The sequence below is a fragment of the Vespula vulgaris genome, chromosome 7 (assembly GCF_905475345.1).
Source record: "Vespula vulgaris chromosome 7, iyVesVulg1.1, whole genome shotgun sequence".
In the NCBI taxonomy this organism is placed as follows: Eukaryota; Metazoa; Arthropoda; class Insecta; order Hymenoptera; family Vespidae; genus Vespula; species Vespula vulgaris.
The window spans coordinates 2,456,658-2,468,794 of record NC_066592.1 but is presented as its reverse complement, the minus strand read 5'-3'; the positions used below and the strand labels follow the sequence as shown (position 1 = coordinate 2,468,794).

General features: G+C 30.3%; 1 protein-coding gene across 6 annotated transcripts in view; it reads left to right on the top strand.

The window, feature by feature from the left end:
* LOC127065028 (serine/threonine-protein phosphatase 2B catalytic subunit 2-like) overlaps window positions 1–12,137 on the top strand; it is a 184,089-nt gene that overhangs the window by 39,892 nt on the left and 132,060 nt on the right. The window lies entirely within an intron of this gene.

The window sequence follows — 12,137 nt, the reverse complement described above, 5'->3', positions numbered from 1 at the left end:
CGGCCTCGTTATAATTCTAATTGACTATCTAATTGAATAAGTATATGATTAGACGATCTGAACTATATGACCGATCAGTTTTTTTTAAATCCTTTTTATCTCTTTATCGTCACTCTCGTATTTCCTAAATTTTCAAGAGAAAAATTCTTAAAATTCTTAAACGTCGACATGCCTATTCGCGTATACATATTTACATGTATATTTTATTTCGTCGCGTTATTCGCGTTTTCAGAAATAAATATAGGTGATAAGAATCGTGTCATCTCTTTGTAATAACATGTTTTAGATGATATTAATTGACATTGATAATTAATAAGAATAATTACTATTGGATAACGAATTATTATTTACTTCTCTTGTCTTTCGTAAATATTTCCAGATAAATTCTTACAGACGGGGTTGCCTTTATCCATCGGATATTTATATTTTATTTTGTTGATCTTGTAAGAAGAATAAATATTCCCGATAAAAATCCTCGTCTCTATATAATAATACGTGTTAGGTGATATTAATTGACATTGATAATTAATAGAAATAATTACGCACGATGACGAATTATGTATCTTATATTATTTATCTAATCGCTCCTCTCGTCTTTCGTAAATTTTCAAGAGAAATATTTAATAAAAAGACGTATACGGACACGCATATTTATATTTTATTTTGTTGATCTTGTTCGCAAAAGTAAATAACGACGATAAAAATCTTCATCTCGTTAGAAATAATACGTGTTAGGCGGATATTGATAATCGACACCGATAACGATACTACGAATAATTCTATCGAACGGTAAATTAATTATCTCAACTATCTGTTATCTCTTATCTCTTATTTTCTCCTACTTAATCCTAAATTCTCAAGAGAAATCGTTTTAAAGACGAATTGGTCGTATTGTTTTTAGAATAAATAGATATTCGATAAGGAATCATTGTTGTCTAGTTACGATATAATAATAGGAAGGATTTTAATACGATGTAGTTTTGGATATCGTTGATAAAAATAACGTTAGGCGATGTTGAATTAGATTCGATCGATTCGTTATCTTTTTTAATCTCTCTTCTTTGAATACCGAAGATAAGTTCATAACAAAGTCGTATTGATTTCGATCGTATGTCGATATTTATCCAACATTTGTTGACCTTGTTGTCGGGATAAATATAAAATAAAAATCATTACTCGTAATATTACATAATATTACGCGAAAGGTGTTAGACGATTATCGGTTGCGAGTATTAATCATAAAGAATAATTACGTCGAACGTCTTATTAATTATCTTATCTTCCTCTCACGTGTTTATTGTTTTTTAAGATAAATCCTTAAGACGTAGATGATTTCAATAGCATGTCGATAATTTGTTACTAATCTCCTTGAAGATTAGTTCTTTCGGATGAAAATCATTCGTTGTTTTTGTTTGTATAGAAAAGTGTGTATTAGATGATATATAATTGCGAGTCACGTAATAGAGTTCACGTTTGTGTTGAATAAAAACAACAACAACAACGATAACGAAAAAGAAATAGGAGAAATAGAAGAAATAAAAAAGAAAATAAAAGAGGAAAAAAAAAAGTCTCTCTATTGCCTTCAATTCTCCGAAATACTACGTTTATATTTAATTCGATGGTATAGATGTATAGGATATATTTTGTATGTGTATGCTCGCATGTGTGTGTGTATATGTATGTGTGATAAGTTATCGTAATTGTTGGCCTGCTTTTGGTGACAAGGGCCGATCGACCAATGGGCACGTTCTCTTCCGATTTTATTGACTTTTAATTGGCCGAAATGCAGACAGTTTGCGTCAAACGGAAAACGTCGCAAATTACTATGAATATGTGTGTGTGTGTGTGTGTGTGTGTGTTTATCGCCCGTTAAATATCGTTTCTCTCCCATCGAGTAGAAAAAAATTAAAGAGAGATTATTGATCGATGAGATCATCCTTCATTGTTATTTGAATATTTACTTCACTTCGATCCACGTGTTCGTGGAGGGATTAAAACGTGCGATCCGAGATTATTAGTAATGATCGGCTTGATCATTATTAATGAGCCATTTATGCGAATACTAATTAGATCTATCGGGACAATTTTTAAGAGAATGCTTTTACTATTTTTCCTGTTGATTATATTTTCTCTTCTTTGATTTTCTTTGGTCTTGTTTGATTTTATATTTTATATTTTATTTTATATTTTATTTTGTATCTACCCTCGTATAACTAGGTATATATTTATCAAATAAACGTACATACGCGTACATATACGGATGTATGTATGTATGTATGTATGTATGTACGAACGAACAACATACGATCCATTCTAGTAGACTCATTTTTCGATGGCAAAGCTATTTAATTTTACAAAGTTCAAAGATTGTTAATAACGGGCTTCGATGATATTTAACTTTCTGTGACGTCATATCACTCGTTCGTTGGATACACACACGTATACACACGGAAGAAAAAATGAGAGAGAAAGAATGAAAGAGGAACAAAAATATCAAATGATAACTATCATAAGTATATATATATATATTTTTTTTTTCCTAATAAAATATTTACACACTTCTGATTTCATCGATAGCAGTTCTGTCTCATGACTTTTAGCCTGGCATAAAATATTTTTTTCTTTAATTAGTGTGTACCAAAAAAGAATCAAACATCAAGAAGAAAGAATAAAAATAAAAGAAAACTGTGAAACGTTTTACAGGAACGTAGACATTTCTAAGTTTAAAAAAAAAATTATAAAAAAAAATGGAAAACTCTTTTAAAGAAAATTTTTGGTTCTCCAAAATAAAAAAAAAAAGATATTTACCAGGTGAGTTGGAAGATGTGGGAGAGAATGGTGGTGGGTGGGGGTGGGGAGGGGGTTGACAGAGAATGTCGAAAATTCATAAAAGAAAATTTTGTGATATATTTGAAATAATCTTAGCGATAGGTCGATGTAGTATCGAAAATGCGGGCATTTGTATGTACATGTGTATATACGTGCATTTACTATATATACCCATATATATATATATATATATATATATATATATGTCTGTGTGTATGTGTATGTATGTATGTATGCACGGATGTATTTCATTGGCGTTCGCTCCTGGACAGTTTTATCTTCTTTATGTTCTTAGAAAGGACGTGAATATAGACGGTTGTTGGCTCGAAAATTTCGGGCGGTTATGGGCGCACCATGACGTATAGTAAATTTGAGATTTTACGTTCATTTGCTAGTACGATGTCCAACTTTTCGGATGGATGGCGAAGGATATATATTTCGTCGTTCATTTCCTATATCCATCCGATTTTTTTTCTTTCTTTTCTTTTTTCTTTTCCTTTTTTTTTTAAGCCCTCAGAAATCACGAAAAATTGTCACTTTTTATCCGGTGAAGATTTTTGGTTGATTTTCTCTCTCTCTCTCTCTCTCTCGTTCTCGCTCTCTCTTTTTTATTTCTTTTTTTTTTTTGTAATATCCGACGTCAATTATCCCGATTCAGTTGGATTATAAGAGTTGGAAATCATAAGACAATGGTTTGATTTTAATCGACTAAAAATTAATTTCGCGACGTCGGATTGTCTATTGCGAGATATTAATAAGATTTTGCGATTGTATTCTTTCTTTTTATTTCGTTATCATTTTCTTTTTCTTTTCTTTTTTCTTTTTAGTGTCAACGTAAATGTTTAGACAAATCGAGTAACTTTTTTTTTTATTAATTGATCCATACAGTGTATGATCTTTAAATATAAAAATTGTTTGACAAACCGAACGATTGATGAAATCATCGAACGTAGGTCGATCGTTTACAGTATTTTAGAACTCGTGTGATAATATTACGAATTTAATAGTTGATGATTTTACGATTATTTTTCTTTTCTGTTTCTTTATCTTCCTTGTTTTTTTTTTTTTTTCTTTTTATGATTTTCATTTTATCAGAAAGTGTTTAACGAGACGATTGAATCTGACGAGCCAGATAAAGTATAACGTGGATAAAGAATAAGAAAAAAAAAAAAAAGAAAATAAAAAGTAAAAAATAAAAAAAAAAGATAAAAAAGAAGAAAGAAAAAGAAATTCTACAAAAGAATAAAAATAGATGGCATCCCTTTGCTCCGACCCGCCCCATCTCTTTTCAGAGAAGAAAAGGATCGATATTCGATAAAAACGGAACATAGTGATATACCATTGGATATGATCGTACGATAGTAGAAAATATCTATCTATCTATCTATCTATGTGTACGCGTGTATATATATATATATATATATACACACACATACAATAAATGTGGAAAAGCGTTATTTAGATCGAAATCGTTTGTCGATATATCGATAAAAGGATCTCGTCGTTGGTTATTATTACGATATCAAAAGGATGAAAAGTGTTTAGTGGTTAACGGCATTGATCGTTATATTTATACGTACTTACTTAGAAATCTCGACTTCTTTTTTCTTTCTCTCTTTTTTTTCTCCTTTTTCTTTTTTCCCTTTCTTTCGAAAAAAAAAGAAGTAAAACGAATGAGGAATGAAAAAGAGGTAGGGGGATGGAAATTAGAATAGATAGAACAAGTACGAGGAAAAAGGAAAGAAAGAAAGAGATAAATAAAGAACGAGAGAATGGAGAAGGATGATTGAAAAAGAGGAAGAGAGAAAGAGAGAAAGAGAGAGTCGGTTGTTGCGTAGTATTTACCACACGAGCTTGGTGTAACGACTTGATGGAAATCGCGATGGTGGGCGCGAGCGCGTACTCGTTTGAAAACTTGGTAAAAGCGCGCCAAGTGTACGTACATACGTATTTTCTTTCCCTTTTTTTTTTCTTTTCCCTCTTCTTTCTCCCTTTCTTTTTTCTTCCTTTTCCCTTTTCCTTTTCCTTTTTTTTTTTAACGTGTGCGACGAGAACTAGGATGACGGACGAACGTAGAAAAGCTCTTTGAAGCCATACGTCGCGGTTGGCTTTGACTCCTGAACTTTAGAAGCTTGAGAGAGGGAGAAGGAGAGAGAGAGAGAGAGAAAGAGAGAGAATGAGAATGAGCGAAAAAGAGATGGAACGAGAAAAAGAGAGAGAGAAAATGAGCAAGAAAGAGATAGAAGGAGAGAATAAGAGAGAAAATGAAAGAAAACGAGAGAGGGAGAGAGAGAGAGAAAAGTGGGAGAAAGCAAAGAGACAGAAAGATTGTGAATGTGGAGTCGTTGATGGCACGGAATGAAAGAATGCCGATATGAGTATAGTATTTTTAGAGTGCTCGCCGATATATACGGTACGGTGCTCTTTCGAGTACCACGCACGAATAGGCGAGACTCACAAGCCCCGATATGATGTGTCGGCATCTCTCTGAAAGATGTTACCTATATTTTTCACGCCTTTTTTCTCTCTCTCTCTCTCTCTCTCTCTCTCTTACTAATAGATCAGACCAAGCGAACAAGCGAGAGAGAGAGAGAGAGAGAGAGAGAGAGAGAGAGAGAGAGAGAGAGAGTGTATGTGTGTCATCTGGGTATGTGTGTATAGGAAATCGATAAAACATGTTCACGGCCTTGTGTCCTCGTGTTTTAAATGTGTGTGTATGTGTATATAATATATATATATATATAGTATAGTATATAGTATATGGTATATAGTATATGAATATATGTATATATGTATAAACATTAGTATATTGTAATTGTGTGTGTGTGTTTATGTATATATAAATACCACACTACGTTTACATGTGTGAATTCAACCGATGACGTAGTAGTCTTCTTTTCTCCTCAAGAATGAGATTACTTACGGTGGTTGAACGTTGTTAGTCGTAAGAAATATTTTTCTCGAAAGAAGAAAATATATCTTCGATAAATTTCATATTTATTTATTTATTTATTTATTTATTTATTTAAGGATTATAGGTTGGAAGAAAATTTTTGTATTATCCTTCGATCGACTTTTTAAGGGCTATTTAATTTTGATTAAAATCAACTTCGCACCTATATATATATATTGCATGCATGCATTTATAAACGTTTAGTTCACATAAATCATATAGGGTTGCTAATCTCTATATATATTATTAATACGAAATTGTTTGTCTGTGTGTGTACGTGTATGCGTTTAACGAAGAGACATTGTTTAATTCAATATTCGCATAATCGCAGTCCAGATAATTGAAATTCCATTATGACAATGCCGGGAAATTAGGTATTCCTTACAATACAAATATTGCCCTTACGAATTGCAGACATTTTGTGTATAATCGATACGTTTCGATAATCGATATTCTCTACTTCGATTCGTTAGATCAAAGTTTCTCAAAGTGTCAAAGTGAGCTTAATCCTTCAAAGGGATAATATAAAATTAAACTTTTAGTTGGTTGGATGATTGGTATGATGGTTGTTTGTTGTGGCGTGAGAACTTAAACTGTACTTAAAAGAGAAAAAAAGAAAAAAGAAAAAGACAAAGAAAAATAGAAACGAAAAGAAAGAAAGAATAATTAAAAATCACGATGTGATATTCGAACTCGTAACAATAGAAGTTGGTTTAATATTTTGGATGACCTTGTACGTAATTTACGTATACAAATTTTCGTTATACACAAATTTGAATACGATATCTTTTTCTTTTTTTCTTTTTTCTTAATCATTTTCATATTACGAAAGATTCGATTCTCTCTCATGGTGAATTCGAAGAGTTCATTAATTCGCTACGTAATTTGGATTTGCTTCGGTTATATATATGTATATATATATGTATATATATATACACGTTTGTATATATATATGTATATACGTGTATACATGTTTGTATATATATATATGTGTACACATACATACACACCACTACATATGCGTGCATATTGTAGAAACGTATTACGTTTAAACGAAACGTTCGTAGAATCTCGACCGTGTGTCTCACACATTGTGTCCCAACCACCGACGAGTTTGTTCGAAAAATAAAATTGTGGATCGGAGCGTTATGATGAAGTCGTTAATAAACCTCGATTATATTTGAGATCAGATAATTATGTATGAAATATATAGAGAGAGAGAGAGAGAGAGAGAGAGAGAGAGAAAGAGAGAAAGAAATTAAGCTTATTATAACTAGAGCATATATATATATATATAGGTGTATAATAATAGTAAAAAAGAAACAAAAAAGAAGGGAGGGATTAATTAACTTGTTCTGCGAATGCACGTATTCGCAAAATTACAACGTACAAATAAATTTGCAATTTGGAAAGTAATTCTTTTATTTTTTTTTGTATATATATATATATCAAAAAAAAAAAAAAGATGATAATTTATTACTTATTTATTTATTTATTTTTGTATTATTTCTCTCGTAATATCTGATATATGTTTTTCTTTTTTCCTTAAAGTTTACGAAGTAAGCTTATGAAACCATTTATGAAACGGTTAAAATAAAAAACGACAGACAGAGATAGAGAAAGAGAAAGAGCTAATAGACGAGTGTCGCTAGTTGACACCAAACGATGATCGTTCTGTCGTCGAGTCGAATCTGCATGATCGATCCATTTCAATGTAACCTTACCTAAGTTGACCGAGACCCTGAACGTTGCCAGATGCGATTAAAGTGTTGGACGAGTTCTCGCGATTGTGCAATTGTCTTTGATGCGTAGTATTCTATGCTACAATGGTGCAACGATCGTCGACTTTGTTCAACCATGTATCTGATACCTACTACATTTTACAAATAGAAATTGGGAGAGGTAGAAAAGGTGATCGAGTTCTTCGTTTAGATTAAATACATTTTTTATCTTCTTTCTTTCTCTCTTTCTTTCTCTCTTTCTTTCTTTCTTTCTTTCTTTCATTTTTCTTAATGTTCTTTCTTTCTATTTATTTATTTTTTTTTCGTCCATCTTTTTACCCCATTTATCGCGTCAATTTTTTGGATATTTCTTTTTACGGTAAAAAATATGTCGATCTATTTTACAACTGTTTAAATAACATTGTAAAGTATTCTGCGCTGAACATTTTATTTTTTTTTTCATTTTTTCATATACATATATATATATATATTTATTTATTTATTTGCATAAGTAATTATCGTGAGTATATTTTAGATTGATAAAATTTTCATATTACTTATCGGCCAATCCAATATTATTCTGTTTCGATGATAATGATAATGATAATGATGATAATGATCATGATGATGATCATGATCTCAGTTAAAAGATTCTCAAGCAATAGTTTATTATTCCGAGATAATTAAACGTAATGAATTTTCAATATCCATTTGATTTTGAAAATCACTCTTCTTTTAATCCGTTGGACGTTTCATTGTGATTGTTTACAAGAGTAGAATTAATTAATTGGTTATGCGCTTCTACTTGTTTAGGGAAAAGTTTTATATTCTTCTCTCTCTTTTTTTTTTTTTTTTTTTTAATAAAAATATTTCAATATTTTTTCTAAATAATCGGATGATAGTAAAATTTGATCGAATCGAGAGCTTTTTTTTATAACTTTTTATTTGTAAAAAATTTTTTTTGTAAAACATGTTTATAGAAAAACGAAACTATTGTTTCTTGTATAGTGCAATTTCGTTGCTTCCAATTAAAATTTTTTTTACGAAAAGATAAAAAAAAAAGATAGGACCGAATGATGTTTTCAACTGTTATACGACATTTTGATTACTATACGCGTATACGTCTTTTCATTATTTTAGTTTTCAATAATAATTAATATTTTGAATGACATCAAAGAAGATTTATGCTTTCTATCAGACAATATACAACATAAAGAATGTACGAGATTACGTTTCACAAATATTATATCCGCTTTATTTTCAAGTGTCAATTCATTTTCGTCGAGTGAGCTTGCAGTCGAACGCATAAATACAATAAATGTACGTACGTAAATACATGTATACATATGTAGTGTACAGTGTTATCAAATAAATTTTAAATTTCCATTGACTTCATGCACGACGCGATGCTTGATTTTAATGAATTCATACAAATGTCATTGGGGAAAAAAAAAAAAAAAAACAAATAAAAACAAAAAAATTCGTGATATTACAAAAAAGAAAAAAAAAACATTATTTTTGAGACGAGTATCAAAGAGTTTCGTGTCGCTATTTACCAGAGAAAAAAATAAAATAAAAAAATATTCGTTTGCATTTATTAGGCGAACTTATTTTTTGAAAAAATAGAAAAGAACTAACGAGAGACATCGTCGGTTTCATTCTTCGAGAAACATTTTCTTCAAATCCAGCAGATAATTTTTAACGTTGCAAAAAGTGTATTTTTTCAAAAGTGACATTAAAATTGACACGTGTCTGTGTTAAACGAACTTACTTCTTTTCTTTTTGAACGATAGAAACATAAACAACGTCAAATTAAAAATCGTCGAGTTCGGACGTTTTTTAATTTGACATTGTCTTCTTCGCGCGTTATCGAATTTAACGTAAGAAATAAATTTTCCATGGGGTTCTTAATGCGACATTACAAAATTATACTCTTAGGCTAATTCCTTTTCTCTCTTTTTATATATATATTTTTTTTTTCGCGTAACAAATATTCCATAAAAAATAGCTTTGTAAAAATTCTTTGTTCGTTTGGAAACTTTTGCTCGTTCTACGTAGAAACTTATTGGTCGGTTGTCTGTAGCAGAGACAGCAGCGTGATGGTCAGAAAATGAAAGGAAAAATGCAAAAAGAAAAAAAAAGAGACAGAGAAAAGTAGGAGAAAGAGAAAGAAAAAAGGAAAGAGAAAACGAAGGTGCAATTTATGCAAACGTGCGTTTCATTACGAGCTCACGTCCTCAGATGCAGCAACGCAACACGCGTTGCAATGAAAAACGAAACGAGCTTTACGAGAAAAGCTCGACTGGAATAATTGCATTCACCTTCTGGTAAATACATAGATACATAAATGCATATGTAGATATAATAAATATATATGTATATATACATATATCCAACGTTGTGTTGGGCATGCATGTAAACGTATACATATACGTATGCATATTATTTATGTCCTATTTCGGATTTCTTTCCAAATGATATGCAAATTGCGAATACTTGTTTTCTTTTTTTTTTCTCGTTCGCTGACTGTCTGAAACTTTCCATTTTCTGTTTTTTGTTTTTTTATTTTTTACAAAGAAATTTTTTAAACGGTTATTACGATCGACGAACACTTTCGTCAATTTTTCTTTCAATATTGATTTTTATAAATTATATATATATGTATATATATATATATATCATATATAGTATACATATTATTTAATATTGTCAATCCTTTTTTTTTAAATCCTAATATAAATTATCAAACATATTTTCAATAATATTCAATTAAGATTATTCATTGTAAATTATTCGAAACTTCATATATTACATTCTATTGTCACATATCGATTTTGTTCGATTCGACATTTGTTCCACATTTATATAATATAATTAATTATATTTTAAATGGGAAGTTATAAAAGGGAGATTAGGTTTGTAATGGATCAGGCATGCGACTGAAAGCAAAACGTAGTAGCTTATGTTAGCTATGTTAGAGACAGAGTGATACACACACACACACACACACATTAGAGAGAGAGAGAGAGAGAGAGAGAGAGAGAGAGAGAGAGAGAGAGAGGGAAGGAGAGAGAGAGTTTATCGTGATAGTCGTCGTTTCACTGACCACGTACAATGTAACTGATAGAGCGATACATCCCGAACGCTTATAGTCACGTGGAGATGAATGCTATGCGGTCCGTAGTTACGAAACACACCAATCAATATGGAGTATTTCTCATTCATGATTTGTTGTGTGGGATGGTAAAGCACGAAATTCATTCACAAGATCCGAATATCTATATACGAAAGAAAGAGAGAAAGAGAGAGAGAGAGAGAGAAAGAAAGAAAGAGAATATATAGAGAGAGGGAGAAGTATAATTTTATATACTATGTACTACTTGTAATATAGCACACTTATGTATGTATATATAGATATATATATATATATATATATATATATATATATATATATGTATAAGTTTAACTCAAGAGAATTTGTCAAGAGAATATTACGAAAGTTTATTCAAAGTTTCACTTCGTTTCTGTCAAACTTTGGTACTCGAATATTATGCTTATAATAATAATAATAATAATGATGATGATAATAATGATGACGATGATGATGATGATGATGATGATGATGATGATGATGATGATGATGATGGTGATGATGCCGATGGTGATGATAAGAGTAACAATAATTAATAGTAATTATTACTATTATATCTTATATCGTTAATAAACCCATACAAATGGTCGATGAATAATTAGATGATAGAAATTAGATGCAAAAAGGAAGTATAATAATATTAATAATAATAATAATAATTACTGGGATTTAAGAAAAGAAGAAAAAAAAAATATTCTGTCAGAAAATTTTTATGAAGTAAAAATAGGTATGTGACATTTGATTAGTAGATTAGATTCACTTATGCGTTCTGACAAATGTTATCCATATTGCTCTCACTGTCCAGAACACTAAAAGAAAAAAGGAAAGAAAAAGAAACCTTTTGTTATACACGTCTAAAATAATAAAAGTTGAACGTACTCGAGAGAGGGAGAGAGAGAGAGATAGAGAGAAAGAGAGAGAAAGAGAGAAAGAAAAGTGATCATTTTATTTTTTTTGGTCTTTTTTTTTAAAAAAAAAAAAGAAAAAAGAACAACTTTTAATAAGACCCAATTATTAATCTTATATTATCTCGCAAAATTACATATTATATATTCGTAATTAGATATGAATAAATTAAAGAGTACGATAAACAAAGACAGTTAATTATTATTATCATCATCTCTGGAGTTTCGCAAATGTATTAAAAATTCATTTCGAAATAATAACTTTTATTGGTGTTTATGAATGTACACACACAAATGTACGCATGTATGTATGTCTGTACAGTATTTCAATGGTTACCACGTTTAGCACGTTTTTAACGCAGAATTATTCAACCGCAGAAGCACGAAAACGCGTCTTTTTTTTTGTAGCTTCTTCTTTTTTTTTCTTTTTTCTCTCATTCTTCTCTTCTTTTTTTTTCTCTCTGTAAAAGGCTCATGCGCAGCATGGAGCTATCTATCTATCTATCTATCTATCTATCTATCTATCTATCTATCTATCTATCTATCTATCTAGCTAGCTAGCTAGGGTAATGCTTATA